A 24,431-nucleotide genomic window follows, 5' to 3' on the forward strand; every position below is an offset into this window, starting at 1 on the left:
TCTTCCAACCTGAATGTTTCTGTGATTCTCTAAACATAACTTCCTGTGTCCACCCTCTGGGGATGGACTATTTAATAGCTCCTTGGACCCTATGGTACTCTGTAGGAACCATCTCTGTGGTTAGGACATAGTCCTCAACCTATAACAACATGACAGACTAATCTAATTACTGTTAGATTCTTAAAACCAAAGCTACCTTATTGTGGCCTTCCAGGATCTGAAGGGGGCTACAAGAAAGCTGGGGAGGGACTTTTGATGGTGTCAGGGAGTGATAGGACTGGGGGGAATGGATCAAAACTAGAAATGGGGAGATTCAGATTGGATATTAGGAAGAAGTTCTTCCCCATGAGGGTGGTGAGACACTGGAAGAGGTTGCCCAGGGACATGGTGGAAGCCTCATCCCTGGAGGTTTTTGCAGCCAGGCTGGATGTGGTTGTGAGCAACCTGCTGTAGTGTGAGGTGTCCCTGCCCATGGCAAGGGGGTTGGAACTGGATGATCCTTGAGGTCCCTTCCAACCCTGACAATTCTATGATTCTGAGAGTCACTTCAAGTTGCCTGGAGCTAGTTGTTGCACAAGAACTGAGTGGTGATGAATGTTCTACCAACTTCATCGGACTAGATGACCTTTGGAGATCTCTTCTGGCCTGGACCATTCTATTCTATGATTCTAGAAACAAAAACACTTTTTCTTTGAAAATATTTAATACATTACATGTTTAACTGTCTATATGTTAAACTAGATCTTAACTATTATCTAACTATCACTAACAGAGAACGAAATTTCTACACCAAAAAAAATTATTAATGTCATTCATGTATGTAAATTATTAGGAGAAATCTTCAGGTATAAAAGGCTCAGTAAGAAATCTTTTCATTTAGGAAGAAAGGGAGAAGTGATATATATACATTGCTAGTACTTAAGGCTGTTCAGCATGCAGCTCCTCACTTTATTTAGATTAAGCCCTTGGCAAACATTTAGGCTGAGACTTTTCTTTTTTCCACTGATTGAAGAGGTGATGGAGAATTGTAGAAAATAATTCCTCCCATTAACAAAAAAAAAAAGGAGAAGAAAAGCATGGAATATTTTGGTCACATTACATTGCTAGACATCTCCAAGCACTGCAGCTGGAGCTCGTAGGATGTTTTGGCTGGGTCTTGCCATTAGTCAGGGTTGCCCTTCTTGCATGTCCTTCATGTACACTGGAGTTTGTGAAAGACTGATAGCTACTTCCTTGAACAGAACAGGGTTTTTGAGCTAGCTGGGGCTAGGCAGAAACATCCATGTAAATCTTCCCTCCCATTGTTTGTCTTCTCCTACCCCAAGTGCAGTATGCAAGAGTGTTTTTAATTCCTTTTATGAACACCTACATAGTCTGGAGGAGAAAAATTCTTGCCATTACAAGAGAAAGCACATCAGTCAGTTGGAACTAAAAGGGAAAGTGGGAGTTGTTTGGAATACAAGAGCCTTCCTGGAGAAGCAGATCATATGTGAGCAGTAGGTGGGAGCAATCGAAAGGGGATGAGGAGCAGTGGCAGGCTTTGTGTTAGTATGCACATTCCGGGAGAGGCTGCTTGTTAAATGTATACAGAGATTCAGATCTGCACTGTGGTGTGTTCACTTTGTAATGCAAGATCTGAGCCTGACATTCTTCTATCAGAAAATCTAATAAAAGAGGTTACAGCTGGCTCTTGGAATCCTATAAGCTTTACAACAAAGGAGTCTTGGAAAATTAACATTTTCATTCCCAGTTTAAGAAATTATGGACTATCCAGTGAGCTTGATTGTTAAAATATGGCCCTGAGAAACTCAGTATTGGGCTGAGTGAGTGATAAAACATGACTTGGCCCCTCTATGAGTCCTTTAACGACAGAAGCAGGAGGCCATTTGTATGATCAATTAGCTTTTAAAAGAATGAGATCTTTTATTAGATGACATACATTCTAATCTAATCTGCAGGAAGCTATTAAATTGCTGAATTGTATTTATGGGAACATATTGAGTAAATCCGTCCACCAGTTCAAATCCCCACACGAATATCCCATAGAGATAAAATCTTTTCAAAGTGACTGAGTGAATGAAATTTAAATAGAAGTACTTTGGTGTTTTTCTAGGATGCTATGTCAGGAAACAGTGATTAATGGTTCTCACTTAGCTAAATATAAGTACCACTAACTGAAATATTCTGTCTGGCACTAGGCAAGAATACGTGTTGGCTCTGGAAATAATGGAAATAATTGAAAGTATGTAATGGCCTCAATATTTCCCTTTCACCTCAGGACCCCTAGATCAGAAAGCAAGTTAACCAAAGTCTGGTCACATTCAAATTGAGATTTTTTTTTTAAAAAGTAATTGTGTTTTCAAATTATTTGTTTCAAAAGCTCCCTACCTACATGAAGATTGATTAACATTCTACAACCTTCTCACCTGACAAAAGATGCATGAATCTTGTCTAATATACCATTAAGTGCTTTCCCTTTCTACGTGTTTTTGCTGTTTATTTAAAGCTGCTGCTGTGTCATAGTCATCTGGTTCCCTTGGGGTTGCTGGAAAGATCATAGAAGAGCTCATCTACTCCAACCTCCCCACTGTGGGCAGGGACCCCTCTCAAATAGACTCAGCTGCTCAAGGCCTCATCCAATCTGGCCATGAAGACCCCTAGGGAGGAGGCAGCCACAGCCTCCATGGGCAATCCATTCTAGAGTCCCACTACCCTTGTACTGAAGAACTTCTTCCTCAGCTCTACTCTGACCCTGCTCTCCCTCAGCTTCAAACCATTCCCCCTTGTCCTGTCTCTAGACACCCTCAGGAAAAGTCTCTGCAGCCTTTTTGTAGAATCCTTTCAGGTATTGGAAGGCAGCTGTAAGGTCCCCCCAGAGTCTTCTCCTCTCTAGGCTGCACAACCCCAGCTCCCTCAGCCTATCCTCATAGCAGAGGTGCTCCAGCCCTTGTGTCATCTTTGTGGCCTCCTCTGGACTCACTCCAGCAGCTCTGTGTCCTTCTTATTCCAAGGCTGTGAATGTAAATGCATAAATGAGGTACTGGGAAGATAACTTCACATGCAACCAGGCAACTTGAATTGATAAAATGACTTTAATTGTTGTAAGTAAAATGGAAGTGTAAGACAAGGTGAAATTCTCATCTGGCAAGAAACCTGAAAAGAGCTGTAGGCACAGAAGGTAGAATAAATAGTTGAGAAAAACCACAGTGGTCATCAGCACGGAAATCATAGAATCATAGAATGGGCTGGGCTGGAAGGACCTCCAAAGCTCATCCAGTCCAACCTCCCTGCACTCAGCAGGGACATCCCCAACTAGATCAGGCTGCCCAGCACCTTGTCCAGCCTCACCCTGAAGACCTCCAGGAAAGGAGCCTCCACCACCTCCCTGGGCAACCTCTTCCAGTGTTCCACCACCCTCGTAGGAAAGAACTTGTTCCTCACATCCAATCTCAATCTGCTCTGCTCTAGTTTGAAGCCATTGTCCCTCGTCCTGTCCCTGCAGGCCTTTGCAAACAGTCTCTCTGCAGCCTTCCTGTAGCCCCCTTCAGGTCCTGGCAGGCTGCTCTTAGGTCTGCCTGGAGCCTTCTCTTCTCCAGTCTGAGCACCCCCATCTCCCTCAGCCTGTCCTCAGAGCAGAGCTGCTCCAAGCCCCTGATCAGTTGTGTGTTTTGTGTGAAACCGGTCAGTGTAACAGTGTATTGTCTTCCAAAATAGTTTAGTTTCTCTTTCAGTAGTTTAAAACACTTAAAAATTATTTTAATGGATGGAGCATCCTCAACATTTAAAGACCAGTAGTGACTTAACAGGCAAAAAAATGTCAGTGGCAGGACACATCCAGATGAGGTCTGGTTGCCCCTCCTCCTCCCTCCATATTAAAAACATAGTTTCACTATATACTAGGTAGGATAGCTTAACAAGACTAATTGGTATGTTGGAATGATTTCCTTTAATTAGTAATTTTCATTTTCATTCCTGAGCTGATTGAATGCCTGGAATCCCAGTGCTGCTGCTAGGCAATGAGTCACTGTGTGGTCAGCTCCTCAAGCTGCCTACCTGTGCTTTTCATCACTAACCCTGATAAATGCCTTTTGCAAATATTGGGGAACCAGAAGAAGGCTGCTAGGTGGTGAAAGCTAAACCTGGTGGTGCTCTGCTCATTACTTTACTGTGATGCAGTGTGTGACAGCAGGAGGCTGGCTGGGACCCTGATCTTTTCACTTCAGATATCCCAGTCCACTGGTGTACTCCATTTTGAAGGGCTGTGCTAAACATCTAGGTCTAGGTGTGAGGTGGCCTCATGCAAAACTTCTCATTAATTCATTTATTAAAATGATTCATTTAAGGGATGTAATGTAGGAGTTATTTCAAGTCCTTGTTTCAAGAATCTCAGAATTTATTTGTTCAGCTTGCAGTATTGTCTTGTTCCTCCCCCTTCCAGACCTTTAAAAGCAGAGTTCCATTCCCTTCTACCTGATGAATCTCATTCCTTCCTCCCCCTTCCAGACCTTTAAAAGCAGAGTTCCATTCCCTTCTACCTGATGAATTTAATTCCTTCCTCCCCCTTCCAGACCTAGCATTTAAAAGCAGAATTCCATTCCCTTCTACCTGATGAATCTCATTCCTTCCTCCCCCTTCCAGACCTTGCCTTTAAAAGCAGAGTTTCATTTCCTTCTACCTGATGAATCTCATTCCTTGTAAAAATAGAGATTCACCAGACCAAACTCTTTTGGTTGGCACCAAGGGCAGCCCCAGAATTCAAATCCTGCCCTGCATTACTTTCTTTTCACTGAGAGCTGAATATTTGAGGAGGAAAAATGTAATTCCAGATAGTCTCTCATCTCCACGGGGTGATCCCCACCTGTTTTGAAATTTTTACATTTTAAGATGCAACTTCGGGGGAAAAAAAAGAAAATATATATGTATCAAGATTTAGAACCATAATTCCATAATTCACAGCACAGAACTGTGATTAAGCAGGAAGCCTGACACCAGAAGTCCCATTTGCCAATGCAAAAGGAGGTATTGGTCAAGATTAAACAAAAGTGGTGTGTTGAGCTTACTAATAAGGGTAATAGGGCAACTCATATGAGTAAAGCAAGAGAAATTTACCAGCTCAGATTTGTAACTCAGGTCATAACAGCACTGTTGCAGCCACTGTGCTGAGGGCAGCTGATGGACACCTGCAGAGTGCAGAATTCTTTAGCAGACCAATTCCTTAGCTGCCTAGAGCCAAACAATCACATTCCATGGGTGCCAAGAGCAACATCCTCACATTGGCATGCTTGGATCGGAACATGCTGCAGAAGCCACCTCCTTGACATGCTGGCAACTCTCACTGGGAGAAGATTGGAGCTTATAGATGTGGTTGGGTTTCACTGGTTAAGGGATTGATAACAAAGAGAATAGAAACAGCCACTCTGAGCAAGAGTTACCCTTTGGTTAGGGACTTAGGGTAGGAACAGCTTGGGGGGTTAGGGCTTCTAGGGACTTCTGCTTCTGTCAGTGAGCTACTTCTGGGTAGGGCTTTGTGGCAGGGATGCTGCTAGGGATCTGCTCAGGACTTCTGTTAGCTGCTTCCTCTGTTCAGGGCTTCCAGGACTTCTGCTGTTAAGGACATTCTGAGACTCTGTCATGTTGAGGCTTCCACAACACAGTAATAAAGGAAAAAAAATTCCCAGCAAGAGTGGTCAGGCATTGGAATGAGCTGCCCAGGGAGGTGGTTGAGTCACCAACCCAGGATGTGTTTAAAGGTCATTTGGATGTGGTGCTTGGGGCTATGGTTTAGGGGTGAACTTTGTAGAGTAGAGTTATAGGTTGGGCTTGGTGATCCTGAGGGTCTTTCCCAACCTGAATGTTTCTGTGATTCTGTGACTTCTGGGAGGACCTCTGAGATTCTCTGCTCTCTGCATTTCTGGAATCTTGTTGCTATAGGGCAACAGGGTTCCTGCCTTCATTTGTCAGCCAGTGGCCCCTGAAGCAGGGGAGTACAGCAAGTAGTGCAGTTATATTAGCATGATGGCACATTACATAGTCTGGGAAGCAAAGTTCTCCTTAGGTTGTCCATGGAGGTGGTGGAAGCCTCGTTCCTGGAGGTTTTGAAGGCCAGACTGGATGTGGCTGTGAGCAACCTGCTCTAGTGTGAGGTGTCCCTGGCCATGGCAGGGTGGTTGGAAGTGGATGATCCTTGAGGTCCCTTCCAACCCTGACAATTCTATGATTCTATGACACCTTGTTATACCTTGTTCTAGTATTGAAGACAGTTCATTCAGAATTACTGCAGCATTGATTTAGCAGTAACACTCCTGCAGCAGCAAGGACAGAATTGTGCAGACTGACCCAATTCCTTCAGTTATTCACATGCTTATGCAGGGATTGATTTGTACCTCTTCATTAAAATTTGATTCCTAGATGACAATTGTAAATGTTTCAACATTTTACCTTTTTTTTTTTTTAGGAACTGGGGAGGGTTATAATATCATCTGAACCAGTCCAGCTTGCCTGGATTCTGGGGCTGTGCAGCATCTGCAAGAATCTTTTGCTGTACTCTTCCATCCCTTTTCCATTGCCATTGTCCCAGCAACAAAAAGCCACATAAAGTAATGATTAAAAAAAATCCACTCACTGTTTGGAAAAGGCATTACTTGGCTTCATCCAAAGGTGAAGCTATGGCAAAGTAGTAATGTTTTCAGGCAGGCTTTGCAGAATTTTGCTTTCCCTCTTTTGGTTAAAAGTCTATAAAAATCATCTGGGAAAAGGATTTGTAATGTGTGTAAATGAGGGCAGAAAGAAAAATTACACTTCAAAAGACAGGCTGCCTGCTTTTTGTCTTTCCATCAAGCTGTGTCTAGGCAGTAAGAAAGTTCAACAGAAGAGCTTAAGTTAGCAGTAAATCCAGAAAGGATATTTTTTAAATGAAGTGATTGTTAAAGTGAGTGCTGTTTTTTAGGGTGAATGTAATCAGAAATAACATAAATTCCAGAAAAAAAAGTGAAGTTTCATTTACTACTTCACCTTAAGTGATTGAAGCATTGCTGTGGCTTGCAAGCCCTGGATGGCCTGAGTGAGAACTTTTGGAATTATTACCTTGTCACTCAGCAGATGACCTTCATTAATGGCACTTACATGAATTTACTAAGCTGTGCAAGCTTTGTCTGAGAGAATGCATTATGAAGTCTCTGAATAGCTACTAACCCCTATGACTTTCATGGCTTCACTGCAGGATATTTAAAACAGCTGCTGTTGTCACTTTCCTTTAAGCTGCCTAGAGCTAAATACATTGATTTAACAGATGGAGTACCCCAGAATGTGGGGCCAGGCTGTGTCACTGATCTTTAATCAGTGCTTTCTCCCATTAGTTTTGATTAAAGATCAATTCTCAGAGTTGGCTGATGTCTACATAGCTCACATTTGTGCTCTGCCTCTCACTGAAGTGAAATATTTTAGTACTGCAAGAGTCCTGTAATGTATAAAAGCAGTGCAGTGACCTAGCTTGTTTGTGGTGCAGTTTATCTGAGGAGCTTTATCATAGTTACTAAAACTTCCTGAAGAGTGGTGCTCAGGTGGTGCTTAGTTCTGCACATGACTGTAGCTGCATGTTCTGCAGAAGGTGACTCCAGTGGAACATGGGTGCCAGATCTCAGCATCTCTTTTGTTTTCCTCACATTATCATTTTAGTTTGTTGCTGCAGTGTTGTATTTGATTACATAAAACTCTTAAGAATAAACAGAGCAGCCTCTGGTGCAGTTCACCTCAACCTGCTTCCTCTAAAGAGAAATCAGCAGAAAGGTGAAGTACTGGGAAATATTTTTGCTGACAGGTTGTTGGAAGCCACTGCACCATTGTGTCTGCCTTCATGGAACCCCTGTTTCCACTCAGCTGATGTCACTGATGATGACTCTTGAGCACTGATACTCAATCTCCATTTTTCCATTGTGCATTCAGAAAAGAAAACTTGTGCAGTGTTTTAATACTCCATTTTAGCTATGTTTCTTCTTGGTGTTTAAAACAAGAAACATCAACAGTGTCCTTCCTTCTCCCTGCATTCTCAGCTTGACAGGAACATTTGAGATGAACTTCATAGAATCACAGAATGGTCCATGCTGGAAGGGACCTCCAAAGCTCATCCAGTCCAACCTCCCTGCACTGAGCAGGGACATCCCCAACTAGATCAGGCTGCCCAGGGCCTCATCCAGCCTCACCTTGAAGATCTCCAGGGAAGGAGGCTCAACCACCTCCCTGGGAAACCTCTTCCAGTGTTCCACCACCATCATAGTGAAGAACTTGTTCCTCACATCCAATCTCAATCTGCTCTGCTGTAGTTTGAAGCCATTGCCTCTTGTCCTGTCCCTGCAGGCCTTTGCAAACAGTCTCTCTCCATCTTTCCTGTAGTCCCTTCATGACAGGCTCAGGTTGTGTCAGATTTCATCAAGGTGCTGATTTTGGTAAGGTTTTTACCAAATCCTTTAAAGTTCTTAAATACACCTTTTGCCTACTTCTGCCCTAATAGCAATTACAGACTTGCTGATCAAGTGGAGAAAATTAGTGTTTATTAATGCTTGGCATATATCTGAATTCAAAAGTAACTGGCATTGAGGTCTGAGGAAGTTTTCAATTATAAACTACAGTTTTGAAGTGATTTTAGGGGAATGAACTAATCACACATCTTGCTATTTCTTTTTATCCCTGAGTATTGCAGTAGAAGGACCAAAAGAGACTTTTTTTAGGACTGTGTTTTGCTAGGTTTAGTGATGGCAAAGGATGCAATTTCTAAGCCACCTGTAACATTGCCTTCAAAGATGCCAGATCAGAGTTGCTGTTGACTTAGGACCAAGTACAGAGCAGTGTGTAAGCACCATGAAGATAACCTAAATGATTCAATCATTGTCTTTTTTGGTTTTGTCCCTTATGTAAGTCATTTTTATGTAATAAAAGGTATTTATTAATTTCATTCTCTTTATTTAATAAAACAAAAGTCAATTTTTCATTACACTTGCGAGGGTGCCAAGCAGCTTCCTATTGACTTCATAGTGTCAGAGTGGTGTTTCCAGGCAGTATCAATGTTGGAGGGAAGAAAAGAGGGCACACGGAGGTCTTGCGTGTCCTAACAGCAACACCAGGAGGGTTTCAACTGACTCACCCAATCTGTACAGAGGATGTGACAGCATGAATTTCCTGGTACATCTGCTGTGCTCTTCTGCTTGCGCAGAAGGGTGGAGAGAGATTCTGGCTGGAGCCTGGAACCCCTGTTGGGTTGTTTCTTGGACAGGCGCAGCCTCAGATGGCAAGAACTTGGGGACCAAAACTTGGTTCAGCTTTCAGACAGCAACACAGATACTGTCAAAGCTGAGTAAGCATCACCCTTTTCCACACACACAAAGAAGAATAAGTATGAGAGCAAGTAGGACTTTGGCATTTTAACTGGCACCTCCATGAAATATTCCACCCTAAATTAAGATCTTATATCCTCGCAGTGATTATACTTAATTTATTTTTAACAATGTTTCAGGTCTGTGCTGTTTGTGATTTTTTGTCCCCCTACTGCCTAAGGACAGCTTAATAATGCATCAAGATTCAGATTGTTTTTTTTTCACTCTGTTAAAACTGACCTAGTTTCCTTCAGAACCCCCCACCAAAACCAGAAATTTTTAGAATCATAGAATGGTTTGGGGTGGAAGGGACCTCCAGAGGTCATCCAGTCCAACCTTCTCTGCAGTCAGCAGGGACATCCTTCACGAGATCAGGTTGCCCAGAGCCTTGTCCAGCCTCACCTTGAGCATCTCCAGAGATGGGACCTCAACCACCTCCCTGGGTAACCTCTTGCAGTGTCCCAGGATCCTGGAGTCCAACCTTTGACCTAACACCCTGCACCACCACCCGGATAAGGAGATCTTCAAACAAGCCCCCTACCATTCAGAAGTTCCCCCAGGATGTCTTGGGACTTGGCTTTGGAACTTGAGGAGCCATCAGCAGTCCCTGGCAGAGAGGAGACTCCCAGCTGGATTCCTCAGCTCCCAGCAAGCCCCTGGCCAGCAGCTGAAGGAGAGGCTGACGTGGGCTCTATTTTTAAACCTGCATCATTTGGTCTTCTGCTGTTCCCTCCAGCTGCTTCTCCAGCTCTGTGATCACACCTCAGCCCTGAGGCTTTGGTGGCAGAAGTTCCATCTCCATTGCTAAACTTGGCCAGCAGCCTAAACTCAGCTGGACAGCTGCTTCCCCTGAGGTGGCCACCAAAGGTCTGCAGACAAGCCCTGAGACCTGACCCAGCACAAAGGCTGTGGCTGATCCCTTTGGCAGGGATGAGGCCACCAGCAAGCATGGGGACACCCTGCTGACACCTGAGGAACCTCCTGTGGCTGATCCCTTTGGCAATGGGGTGGCAGGGGTGGATGAGGCCACCAGCAGCCCCAGGGACCCCTGCTGTGTCACCTTCTCCTTAGGCTGCAATGCACCCAGCAAGAGGAACAGGGCTGGCCCAGCAGCTCCTGAGGTCCACATGCATGAACCCCCAGGCAGATGACACCACTGCCACCCAACAACCAGGAACTGCCCCAGAGATGAACTCTTGCTTGGATGAGCTGATCCCAAAGGTCTCTTCCAACCAGTTCCATCATTCTTTGGTACCAACCCCATTTGTCCCATGAGGACTCTGCAGGTGTCTTATGGCTGTGTTTATCCTTGTTGTGGTTCAGAGCAGGGTAGGTTGCTCTGGGGGCAAGAGCAGACCTCTCCACACACAGGATTGGAGTATTGGGAAGTTTCAGTGGCAAAGCTTTTCACAAGCTACAGTTCTGCAATGTTACAATGCACAGTGGTGAGCACAGCAAAGCACAGGAAATACAAAGGAATGCAGGGTCTGGGTTTAACACAGAAGCTCATTAAGCCAAAAGCTTCACACAAAACCCTCCACCAAATCAAACCCAACCCCAGGACTCCTCTCCCCACATGGGGTTCAACATAAATAGAACAGAATAGAATAGAATCAAGAAGGTTGGAAGAGACCTCAAGGATCATCGAGTCCAACCTGTCACCCTACACCTCATGCCTATCTAAACCATGGCACCAAGTGCCACGTCCAATCCCCTCTTGAACACCTCCAGGAATGGTGACTCCACCACCTCCCTGGGCAGCACATTCCAATGGCCAACCACTCTCTCTGTGAAGAACTTTCTCCTCACCTCCAGCCTAAACCTCCCCTGGCACAGCTTGAGACTGTGTCCTCTTGTTCTGGTGCTGGTTGCCTGGGAGAAGAGACCAAACCCCTCCTGGCTACAACCTCCCTTCAGGTAGTTGTAGAGAGCAATGAGGTCTCCCCTGAGCCTTCTCTTCTCCAGGCTAAACAGTCCCAGCTCCCTCAGCCTCTCCTCATAGGGCTTGTGCTCAAGGCCTCTCCCCAGCCTCGTTGCCCTTCTCTGGACATGCTCCAGCAATTCAACATCTTTCCTAAACTGAGGGGCCCAGAACTGGACACAGGACTCAAGGTGTGGCCTAACCAGTGCTGTGTCCAGGGGTACAATGACCTCCCTGCTCCTGCTGGCCACACTATTGCTGATGCAGGCCAGGATGCCATTGGCTCTCTTGGCCACCTGGGCACACTGCTGGCTCATGTTCAGCGGCTGTCACCCAGCACCCCCAGGTCCCTTTCCACCTGGCTGCTCTCCAGCCACTCTGACCCCAGCCTGTAGCTCTGCATGGGGTTGTTGTGGCCAAAGTGCAGCACCCGGCACTTGGATTTGTTGAATGCCATCCTGTTGGACTCTGCCCATCTGTCTAGATGGTCAAGGTCCCTCTGCAGAGCCCTTCTACCTTCTAACAGATCAACACCTGCTCCCAGCTTGGTGTCATCTGCAAATTTACTGATGATGGACTCAATCCTCTCATCCAGATCATCAATAAAGATATTGAACAGGATGGGGCCCAGCACTGATCCCTGGGGGACACCACTAGTGACAGGCTGCCAGCTGGATGTGGCACCATTCACCACCACTCTCTGGGCTCGGCCCTCCAGCCAGTTCCTAACCCAGCACAGAGTGCTGCTGTCCAAGCCACAAGCTGCCAGTTTGGCCAAGAGTTTGCTGTGGGGGACAGTGTCAAAGGCCTTGCTGAAGTCCAGGTAGACTACATCCACAGCCTTTCCCACGTCCACCAGGCGGGTCACCTGATCATAGAAGGAGATCAGGTTGGTGAGGCAGGACCTGCCCTTCCTAAATCCATGTTGGCTGGGCCTGATTCCTTGGCTATCCTTCAGGTATGCAGTGATTGCCCCCAAGACAATCTGCTCCATGATTTTCCCTGGCACTGAGGTCAGGCTGACAGGCCTGTAGTTCCCAGGTTCTTCTGTCCGTCCCTTCTTGTGGATGGGTGTCACATTGGCCAGTTTCCAGTCTTCTGGGACCTCTCCAGTGAGCCAGGACTGGTGGAAAATGATGGAGAGAGGCTTGGCCAGCTCATCTGCCAGCTCTTTCAGCACCCTAGGATGAATCCCATCAGGTCCCATGGACTTGTGAATATCCAAGTGACTCAACAAGTCTCGAACTAATTCCACATGGATTTCAGGAGTACAACACTTCTCCTTGACCCCATCAACCAGCTCAGGAGGCCAGTTATCCTGAAGTCCTCCTGCCTTACTGTTGAAAATGGAGGCAAAGAAGGTATTTAGAATCTCAGCCTTCGCCTCATCCTTAGTTACAATGTTACCCTCCACATCCAATAAAGAGTGGAGGCTCCTCTTGCCCCTCTTTTTAGCATTAATATATTTATAAAAATGCTTTTTGTTGTCCTTCACGGAAGCGGCCAGTTTAATTTCTAACTGTGCTTTTGCCTCTCTAATTTTTTTTCTACATGATCTAACAACATCCTTAAACATATCACTAGTTGCCTCTCCCCCTTTCCAAAGGCGATAAACCCTCTTTTTTTCCCTTAAATCCTTCAGGAGCTCCTTGCTCATCCAGGCCGGTCGTCTTCCCCGCCGGCTCGTCTTACGGCATGTGGGAACTGCCAGTTCCTGTGCCTTTAGGAGCTCCTGTTTGAAGTAGGTCCAACCATCCTGGACCCCTTTCTTCTTAAGGGCTGTTACCCAGGGAACTTTCCGAATAAGTTGCCTGAACAACCTGAAGTTTGCCCTCCGGAAGCCCAAAGTGAGGGTTCTGTTACTGCTCCTCCCTATTTCCCTGCATATTGAAAACTCCACTATCTCATGGTCGCTGCACCCTAGACAGCCTCCGACTGTCACATCTCCCACCAGCCCTTCTCTATTTGAGAACAGCAGATCAAGCAGAGCCTTGCCCCTGGTAGGTTCACCTAAGGGCTGCATCAGGAAGTTGTCATCCATGCACTCTAGGAACCTTCTGGACTGTCTCCTCTCTGCTGAATTAAGTTCCCAGCAGATGTCTGGTAGGTTAAAGTCCCCCACAAGGACAAGGTCTGATGATCTTGAGACAGCTTCCATCTGCTTATAGAATATCTCATCGGCCTCCTCATCCTGGTTGGGTGGTCTATAACAGACTCCAACCAGGATGTCAGTTTTGTGTGGCCTCCCTCTGATTTTAACCCATAAGCATTCAATCCTTTCATCTGCAACCTCGAGTTCTGAGGCATCAAAAGATTCCCTAATATACAGGGCCACCCCTCCTCCTCTTCTCCCTTGCCTGTCTCTCCTAAAGAGCTTATAACCCCCCAGTGCAGTACTCCAATTGTGAGAATCGTCCCACCACATTTCTGTAATGGCAACTACATCATAGTTCTGCTGGTGAACCAAGAGTTCCAGTTCCTCTTGTTTGTTGCCCATGCTGCGTGCATTGGTGTACATGCACTTCAGCTGGGCTGCTGATTTCACCAGTTTGTATGGTCCTCCCTCCTTTCCAGGGAGACTGGTTTCCACACCCGCCCCCTTCAGACCTAGTTTAAAGCCCTCCCAATGAGTCCTGCCAACCCCAGTGCCAGCACCCTCTTACCCTTTCTAGATAAATTCAACCCATCTTGGTCCAGCAGGTCAGGTGCAGTAAGAGTTGCCCCGTGATCAAAGAAGCCAAAATTCCGCTGCTGGCACCATCTCCTAAGCCAACTGTTGATGGTGTGGGTTTTCCTGTTCCTCTCAGTGTACACCACTGCTGCTGAGGGAACTGAGCAGAACACCACTTGAGCTCCTGCCCCGTCAATCGATTTCCCAAGGGCCTTAATTTCCTTTTTAATCTCCCTGGTGCTGCTCTTTTCAATTTCTTCACTTCCAGCCTGGATTACCAGCAATGGGTAATAGTCAGAGGGCTGGATTAGTTTAGGTAACCTCTGGGTGATGTCCTTCACCTGGGCCCCAGGTAGGCAATACACCTCCCTAAGGGATGGGTCAGGACGACATATGGGTCCCTCTGTTCCCCTCAAGAGAGAGTCTCCAATAACTATAGCCTTTCTCTTTTTCTTTGTAGCACTGGTCCTTAAGGTTTGGGGGGGCTGCTTCGTCTTTGGTATCTCCTTGATCGGTTCCTCTACAATACTCTCATCCACATTGCCCTCAGCCTGCAGAGTCTCATAGTTATTGCTCAAGGGCAGCGGGGGAGGGGAAGAGGGTCGGGGTGCATTCCCTTTGCTTCCCCTGACAGGGACCCGTATCCACCCTCCACTGCTCCCCTCAACTGGAGAGGGTTTCAAAGCCTGTTCCCACATACCCAACTCCCTTTCACATTCTCGTATGGTCCTGAGCCTTGCTACTTCTGCTTTCAGCTCAGCCACTTCATCCTTCAGCTCAGCTACCAAATTTATGAGAAAATTCACCTGGTCACACCTGACACAGGTGTCTCCTTCACCCTCCACACCAAGTGCCAGGCTTGAACACTCACTGCAGCCAGAAGCCTGAACACCAGCATGCTTGCAGAGAAACTCAGTCTGAGAACCTACTGCATGTTTAACACCCTTTGTCCGAGTTGCTACCATGGTAGGTACCTGCAGACAAGAGATCTTAAGATCAGAGATTTTATTGAGGGTTGAGCCCCAGGGCTCTTTCTTTCCCCCAATTGCTAGGCTGGGTTCAGGCTGGCCAGGTCTGAAATTTCCTTCCCTCAGTCCCTGGGACTAGGACCAAGGAGGCCAAGGTTGTTCAGGCAATATTGAAGGCCACAGATAAGAGTGGAAGCATCCTCCCCCCACACCAGGTAAGGGAGCTCACTGCATCCAGGGATGTGCAGAGGAGGAAAGAGAGAGCAACTGACTTCTCAGCCAGCTTCATAATGATGTAGGATTTTGGGGAGGAAATACCTAATTTCCTGTGTCCACCCACTGGGCTGGGCACTGCACACTGCAGGTCTGTAACTTTGTGGTCTTCCTTAAAGCACCCAGCTCCAACTGGGTAACTCCTCAATGAAAATGCAAAAGCCAAGATTCATAACATTTCCTCCACATACTCTGAAATGAAAACTCCTTCGTTCCCTCAGGTTGTTACACAAGCCTGAATTTCATCTACAGGCTGGAGCTTTTATATAGTCTACTGCTGCATGTGGCAACATCCATGCAGTGTTACTTCCTGAAAGGAGATTGTTAGGACACTTTTGCAAATGATACAGATGTTTGGTTTTGCAAATAGACACCTGGTGCATATATAGGACTGCTCCCAGGCTACTGAAAGCTTACCATGTAAAAATATTTGGACTGCCAGCAACCTTGAATGACCACATTCTGTCAGCTATAAATAGCTCATTGATACAGACTAGTTGTCACAAAGCAGCTTTTTTTCTATGAGTTGGCCAAATGCAGTAGCAGCAGGAAATAACTTTATCTGGGCCTGCTACTTCTCAAACCTGAACTGCAGTGTGCTCTCTCCTGGGTTTGGTTTTTAGGCTTTCTTGAATTCATTACTGTAAAATGATTTCTGCCCTTGTGCTTCTTCCTGACGTTCAGACTAAGTTGTTCAAAAGTCAGTTGAGCATCATTATTGTAAGTACAGTTGCACTTAGCATCATGGAATCACAGAAACATTCAGGTTGGAAGAGACCCTCAGCATCACCAAGTCCAACCCAGAACCCTACTCTACAAGGCTCACCCCTAAACCATAGCCCCAAGCACCACATCCAAACCACCTTGAAACACAGCCAGGCTTGGGGACTCCACCACCTCCCTGGGCAGCACATTCCAATCCCTCACCACTCTGTCCCTGAAAAAATGTTTCCTACTGTCCAGTCTAAACCTACCCAGTGGCAGCTTGAGGCCATTCCCTCTTGTTCTAATTCCCTGTCAGAAGAGACCAGCAGCAGCCTCTCCACAAGGTCCTTTCAGGTAGTTGTAGACAGCAATGAGGTCTCCCTTAGCTGCCTCTGTTCCACACGAACCATCCCCAGCTCCTTCAGTCTCTCCTCATCAGATTTCTTTTCCAGGCCCTTCCCAGCTTCCTTGCCCTCCTCTGCCCTGGCTCCAGCACCTCCACATCTCTCTTGGATTGAGGTGCCCCAAACTGGACACAACACTGGAGGTGTGGCCTCCCCAGAGCTGAGTCCCAGGGGACAATCCCCTCCCTGCTCCTGCTAGACACAGCATTGCTGATCCCAGCCAGGATGCCTTTGGCTTTCTTGGCCACCTGGGCACACTGCTGGCTCCTCTTCAGCTGCTTGTCCCTCAGCACCCCCAGGTCCCTTTCTGCCAGCAGCTTTCCAGCCACACTGCCCCAAGCCTGTAGCATTGCTTGGGGTTGTTGTGCCCCAAGTGCAGGGTCTGGCACTTGGCCTTGTTGAAGCTCAGCATATTACATAGTTGGTCAGGGGATGATGCATTTAATGCCTCTTACAGAAATTAATGGAACAAAATCTGTTTAATTAAATTGTAACTTTGAGAAGTCAGTGGTAAAGATGCTGCATTATTCAGGTTGTACACAGAATGCTGCTTTGTAGCCACCTTAATAAAATAGGCTGCAAAGTGCGCTCTTACTCCTGGACCTTCTCCTAAAGCTTCACATTGATTTAAGTAGGCCAGACCAGTATGTTCTCCTTTTTTTATGGGTCTGCATGGAATAATTTTCATTAAGCTTGCTTGTAAAAGTACCTATAAGGCAGTCCCCTCTCCCATGCTTCAGTAATGCTAAAGCAGCTGCTCTGCCTCCCAGCTGAAAGCGTGGGGACAAGGACCATCGCCATAACAATTACACCTGCTGCATCTGACTCACTGCAACTCCTGCTGGGACAAGGCATAGAATGTGCCTTTCAGCAAGATTCACTCCCAAGTTCAGGTTTTCCAGTTGTAATTTTCCTCCCTCACTCTTTTTGTTCCTTTTGATTTCTGTGGGAGAATAATTTTAGATGGTGAGTGTCTGAGGAGGCTACCTGCGGAAGCTGGGAAAGTTTGAGATCTATATTCATGTTTTCACGAGTCTTCCTTGGTGAGAGTCTTGTATTTACTGCTCCACAGGGAGGAGCAAACACAGTCAAGTACATTTAGCTCCACAGCACAAATGAGAGCTGTGTGACCAACCCCCCTCCCTGCAGCACACTTTTACCCAATGGATGGTCAGCTCACAGACACTGACAGTCTCGGTAGAAGTCACCGTGGGGGGAAATGATCTGAAACACTACCATTTGCCTTACAACTGCAGCTTTGCACCCTCCAACACTGACGTTTCACCTGTAATTCAATCTCTGGTATTAATGTGTTGTGGAAACTCTTTTCCCTGGGCGCTAGACCATCAGACTCTCTGTGGAGTCTGTCAGTAAATCATATTGCTAAACACCCGTGTAGTCTTTGAGGCACTCTAAAATTAGCTGTACCTACCAAATACTCTTTGTCAAGTAATAGCATCCAGTAACCATCTGGATACTGTCCTGGGCAACCAGCTCTAGGTGGCCCTGCTTGGGCAAGGAAGCTGGACCAGGTGACCCCTAGACATCCTTTCCAACCTTGACCAGACTGTGGTTTGTAATTAACTTAATTCACAGCATCACAGAATACATCTGGTTGGAAGAGTCCTCAAAGATCACCCAGTCCAACCCAGCACTGAAGGGTCAACACAAAACAACATTTCTAAGCTCCAGGCCCACGTGCTGCTTAAACACCTCCAGGGGTGGTGACTCCAGCACTGCCCTGGGCAGACCATTCCAATGTCTGAGAAACCTTCCAGTGCAGAAACATATCCAGCATGAACCTCCCCTGGTGCAGCTTGAAACCATTTCCTCTGGTCCTGTCACATGCCACCAAATAGAAGAGGCTGTCCCCTCCTCTCCCCAGCCTCCCTTCAGGTTATTGTAGAGAATGATGAGGTCTCCTCTCAGCCTCCTCTCCAGACTGAACACCCCCAGCTCTCTCAGACACTCCTCATGGGCCAGGTGCTCCAGGCCCTTCTCTAGCTTCTCTGCACTTCCCTGGACATGCTCCAGCACCTCAGCGTCCTTACCATATATACTCAAGATGTAGCCTCACCAGAGCTGAGCACAGGGGGTGATCCCCTCCCTGTTTGTGCTGTTCTAATCCCAGCCAGGATGCCATTGGCCTTCTTGGCCACCTGGGCACACTGCTGGCTCATGTTCAGTCGACTATCAGCCAATACCCCCAGGTGCTTCTCCAAGTTACAGCTTTCCAACCACACATCCCCAGGTCTGTAGGTTACCAAGGGGTGGTTGTGGCCCAGGTGGAAGACCTGTCTTTGTTCATCTCATTTGTGTTGCACAATGATGTCTTTCAAAATTATGCACCAGTCCTGGTCAAGAAAGATCATTGTTTTAGAAGACTTCTCCAGTAAATGTCCTAAAGCAGCTTTTCAAATACTGAAAATTAAATCCTACACTTTTGTCTTCCTTTCTCATGAATGATATTTTGCCCAAATAAGGAAATTACAGACTCACAGGATGTTAGGGCTTGGAAGGGACCTTTGGAAATCATGGAGTCCAAGCCCCCTGCCAGAGCAGGACCATAGAATCCAGCACAGGTCACACAGGAACACATCCAGATGGATCTTGAAAGTCTCCAGAGAAGGAGACTCCACAACCTCTCTGGGCAGCCTGTTCCAGTGCTCTGGGACCCTCCCAGTGAAGAAGTTCCTCCTCATGTTGAGGTGGAACCTCCTGTGCTGCAGTTTCTCTCCACTGCCCCTTGTCCTATCCCAGGGTGCAACTGAGCAGAGCCTGTCCCCTCCCTCTTGACCCCCAGCCCTCAGATATTGACAAACCTTTCTGAAATCCCCTCTCAGTCTTCTCCTCTTCAGACTAAACAGCCCCAGGGCTCTCAGCCTCTCCTCCCCAGGCACTGCTCCCGTCCCTTCAGCATCCTTTTAGTCCTCCCTTGGACTCTCACCCACAGATCCCTGTCCCTCCTGAACTGGGCAGCCCAGAACTGAATGCAATATTGCAGGTGAGGTCTCACCAGGGCAGAGCAGAGAGGAAGGAGAACCTCCCTGGATCTGCTGGACACAAATTACAGACCTTATGAGGGCAACTTTAGGATGACATTGTTAGATTCAGGAGACTCTCTATACATTAAAAATGTGATCAGATGGTCAGACAATAGTAGGCACTGAAAGAAAAGATTTTATAAAACCACTTCAATTACTTGTGTAAAATGGATTGAACAAGAAGCTATATTCTGCTCTGGGAGGATTTAAATGGTACCTTATTTAGTTTGAGAACAAAGAGATTTTCAGTTCATCTGTTCTGTGTACATAGAAGAGGCAGCAGAACAGATTTGTTGTGTACAAATCACAGCTAAGGTGATGCTAAGAAGAGCACAGACAAAGAGGTTAGAGTGGTACAGGCAAACAACAATTATTTTAGTCTGTCAGGTAGTGACAGGACTGGGGGGAATGGAGCAAAACTAGAAGTGGGGAGATACAGATTGGATGTTAGGAAGAAGTTCTTCCTCATGAGAGTGGTGAGACACTGGCACAGGTTGCCCAAGGAGGTGGTGGAAGCCTCATCCCTGGAGGTTTTTGCAGCCAGGCTGGATGTGGCTGTGAGCAACCTGCTGGAGTGTGAGGTGTGTCTGCCCATGGCAGGGGGGGTTGGAACTGGCTGATCCTTGAGGTCCTTTCAGTTATTGGAAGTCCACCAGAAGGTCTCCTGGAGCCTTCTCTTCTCCAGACTGAACAGCCCCAACTCTCTCAGTCTGTCTCCAGAACAAAGCAGCTCCAGCCCTCTGCTCATCCTCATGGCCCTTCTCTGGACACCTTCCAGCATCTCCAGATCCTTCTTGTAACAGAGGCTCCAGAACTGGACCCAGAGCTCCAGGTGGGGTCTGAGCAGAGTGGAGCAGAGGGGGAGAATCCCCTCCCTGGCCCTGCTGGCCACACTTCTCCTGCTGCAGCCCAGGCTCTGCTTGGCTCTCTGGGCTGCAAGTGCTCACTGCTGGCTCCTGTTGAGCTTCTCCTCCCCCAGCACCCCCAAGGCCTTTTCTTCAGGGCTGTTCTCCAGCCAGTCCCTGCCCAGCCTATATCAGTGCTTGGGATTGCCCTGACCCAGCTGCAGGACCTTGCCCTTGGTCTTGTTGAACCTCCTGAGGCTGGCTAGTGCCCAGCTCTGCAGCCTGTGCAGGCCCCTCTGGATGGCAGGTGCTTTCAGATGCTGTAGCCAGCCACAGCATTTACAGCATCATAATGGCTCACACTGACACAGCCATGCCAGCAGACCCAGTGTGGAGAGTCTGCTCTCATGCTTTAAGATGAAAGGGATCCTGCAGTTACCAGGCAAACAGAGCATTGCCACTGCTTCAATACCTGATGGGTTTTGAAGTTACAATTATTCAGTGATTCATTTCTGCAATTACACAGTAGTATTGTTACATAATGTGCTAGTTGTTCTTATGTAAGAGTGACCTATGACTTCATGCAAGGAACACTGAGCTCATCTGTGCAGGATGACACTGAGTGTGTAGAACCAACCCATGTTTAGGATCCATCATGATCATCATCCTGTACACAGATAGAGCACACTAGAGATGCTATAGAGACTATAAGGGGAGTTGGGGGAGGTTCTTTTTCCTTATTTTTTAAAGCAGGGTGAAATCCTGGCCTCTGCTGTGGTCTATGTTAATGTTTTACCAGTAAAATCATAGAATCATAGAATCAGTCAGGGTTGGAAGGGACCACAAGGATCATCCAGTTCCAACCCCCCTGCCATGGGCAGGGACACCTCACACCAGATCAGGCTGGCCAGAGCCTCATCCAGCCTGGCCTTAAACACCTCCAGGGATGGGGCCTCAGCCACCTCCCTGGACAACCCATTCCAGGCTCTCACCACTCTCATGGGGAAGAATTTCTTCCTGACATCCAGTCTGAATCTCCCCACTTCCAGCTTCATTCCATTCCCCCTAGTCCTGTCACTACCTGAGATGCTAAAAAGTCCCTCCCCAGCTTTCTTGTAGGCAAGACTTCGTTTCCAACAGACAAAGCAAGAGGCTTTTGGTGTGCTCCCCTTGTCTCAGTTTTCTTTACTGACCTAAGCTTTTTTGAATTAAATCCTAGAATGACTTAAGTGATGATGATGCTCAAGACAAATAATATTTTTGCTGTACTTTGAAAGTACACTATTTTAGTTCTCTAAAATGGATTGCATTTGCATTCTTTTTTTGCCTTTCCCATGTGTATGATACCACACAGAATGCCAGAATGTTAGGGGCTAGAAGGCACCTTGGAAGATCATTCAGTCCAACCCCCTGCCAGAGCAGGAACACATCCAGGTGGGTCTTGAATATCTCCAGAGACGGAGACTCCACAACCCCCCTGGGCAGCCTGTTCTAGGGCTCTGTCACCCTCACAGGGAAAAAATCCTTCCTCCTCTTTCCATGGAACTTCCTATGCCTCAGCTTCCACCACTGCCCCTTGTGCTGGCATTGGGCATCACCCAGCAGAGCCTGGCTCCAGCCTCTGGGCACTCCCCCTGCACATCTTTATCAGCAGCAGTGAGGTCACAAAAGTTTTTGGGTTCAGTCATCCCAAACATTTTATTGTTCAGGGAAGTTTGATTACCACTTTCTCTGTCCCCTGTGACCAGAAAGGAGGTCTTTGTAGCCATATGTTCATCAATGAGCTAAGTTTCATAGGAACAGGCTCTGTGTGGAGAGATACATCCTTGTGATACTGCAAAGCAAGTCATCAGGACAGGGGGATGGGGAAGTTTTCCCTGTCAGTGGAACAGGCCATTGTTTGTAGAATCATAGAATCATTTACATTGGAAAAGATATTTAAGGTCATCAAGTCCAGCCACAAACCTAACACTTCCAAGACCACCACTAAACCATGTCCCTAAGCACCACCTCTCAATCTCTTTGAAGTACCTGAAGGGATAGATCAATAGAGTGCAGGATCTGACACCTCTCTGGCAAAGCATCATTTGCTTTTAGAAAAAAAGAGAAGTTTTGGCACTCCTGCTCCAGACTCACCAAATCACTGAAAGGGAAACATGTTTTGGAAAGTAAATTGGTTCTGCTGTCCTGGAGGACCTTAAGGAATAGATTGTTATAAAACCTGACATACATTGCCTGCAAAGATTCTCTCTGAGAAAGGAAGCTTGAGACGTAAAGCACCTGAAAAGACAAAAATTCCCAAGGAAGTAGGTCAAGAAAATGCACAGGATGTAGGAACAACGTGGAGGAACATTTTTATGTTTGTGGCTTTGATGGTTTTATAAGAACATTAAATAAAATGTTTTGTCTGTTTGCATTCACCTTTGCCTTTCAAAAAAACCCTTCCATATGATGTGTATTTTTCAGTGTGCTTCAATATACCTGGCTGCCTTTTTGGATATTTTTCATCTGAGAATATCACAAATCCAGAGACTAAAGGCAGTGTAAGAGTTTTTGTCCTTTGTTTGTAAAAATCCTGAAGATGTTTAAAAGGGAGAGTTAAGGACCAGAGAATCAGAGCATGGTCTGGGCTGGAAGGGACCTCCAAAGCTCATCCAGTCCAACCTCCCTGCACTGAGCAGGGACATCCCCAACTAGATCAGGCTGCCCAGGGCCTCCTCCAGCCTCACCTTCAATATCTCCAGGGAAGGAGCCTCAATGACCTCCCTGGGAAACCTCTTCCAGTGTTCCACCACCCTCATAGGAAAGAACTTGTTCCTCACATCCAATCTCAATCTGCTCTGCTCTAGTTTGAAGCCATTGTCCCTCGTCCTGTCCCTGCAGGCCTTTGCAAACAGTCTCTCTGCAGCCTTCCTGTAGCCCCCTTCAGGTCTTGGCAGGCTGCTCTTAGGTCTGCCTGGAGCCTTCTTTTCTCCAGTCTGAACACCCTCAGCTCCCTCAGCCTGTCCTCAGAGCAGAGCTGCTCCAAACCCCTGAGCATTTTCATGTCCCTCCTCTGGACCCTCTCCATCAGCTCCTGTGTCCTTCCTGTGTTGAGGGCTCCAGAGCTGCACACAGTACTCCAGGTGAGGTCTCAGCAGAGCAGAGCAAAGTGGCAGAATCACCTCTCTGGCTCTGCTGGCAATGCTGCTTTGGATGCAGCCCAGGCTGTGATTTGCCTTCTGTGCTGCAAGCTCACCCTGCCTGCTCCTGTCCAGCTTCTCATCCATCAGCACCCCCAAGTGCTTTTCCTCAGGGCTGCTTTCTATCCCCTCCTCCCCCAGGCTGTATTGACAGCCCAGGTGCAGAACCCTGCACTTGCTCTTGTTGAGCCTTATGAGGTTCCCCTGGTTCCACCTCTGCAGCTTGTCCAGGTCCCTCTGGATACCATCCTGTCCCTCTGGTGTATCGACAGCACCACTCAGTTTGGTGCAATCTGCACACTGCTGCTGGTGCCTCAGTCTCAGTCTCTGTGTCATTGAGAAGTGGGCCATGAGTGTATACCAGCATAAAGCAGCAGGCAGAAAGTTGTACTTCTTGGAAGTGTTGTTCTTCGGCCATTTGTGTTAATGTAGACTTCCTTTCTAAAGGATGATGATTTTCCACCTCTGACATACCAGACCGCGTCCTTTTCACCTTTCCTAGCTGTGGTTGATGAGAACAAGCACTATGACCTTTCTCAGGAATTTAATTTTTGCTGCCATTTTCAGCATCTGTATTCTGAGCAACTTACAGATTTTTTTAACATCAGTCTTCTAAATCTTTAGTTCATAAGAAAGTTCAGAGAACAAAGAAGCTATTGTTGGAGGCTAAGACACCACTCAAATCAGTTCATTTGCATTCAAATCAATTGCCCTGGAGACATCAATTTTGATTAGGTATTACCTAACTGTCCTGGCTTTGGGAAATTATGTTCTACAGATGGGAAGGGAATCATGCTGGAAGATGTACAGTTAAGTTTGCAAAGTGTCATGAGAAATACAGAGTGAGGGCTAGGAGGTTTTTCTCCCCCTCTACTCTGCCCTGGGGAGACCAATGTGTCCAGTTTTGGGCTCCTCATTTCAAGAGAGACAAAGACCTGCTGGAGAGAGTCCAAGGAAGAGCCAGGAGGTTGCTTAGGGGACTTGAGCATCTCCCTGTGAAGAGAGCCTGAGAGCCCTGGGGCTGTTTAGTCTGGAGAAGAGAAGGCTGATAGG

The 24,431-nt window shown here is 46.9% G+C and overlaps 1 protein-coding gene across 1 annotated transcript in view; it reads left to right on the top strand.

Moving 5' to 3' along the window:
• Positions 1–24,431, top strand: part of LIN7A (lin-7 homolog A, crumbs cell polarity complex component) — a 74,072-nt gene that overhangs the window by 30,078 nt on the left and 19,563 nt on the right. The window lies entirely within an intron of this gene.

The sequence above is a fragment of the Indicator indicator genome, chromosome 3 (genome assembly GCF_027791375.1).
Source record: "Indicator indicator isolate 239-I01 chromosome 3, UM_Iind_1.1, whole genome shotgun sequence".
Lineage (NCBI taxonomy): Eukaryota > Metazoa > Chordata > Aves > Piciformes > Indicatoridae > Indicator > Indicator indicator.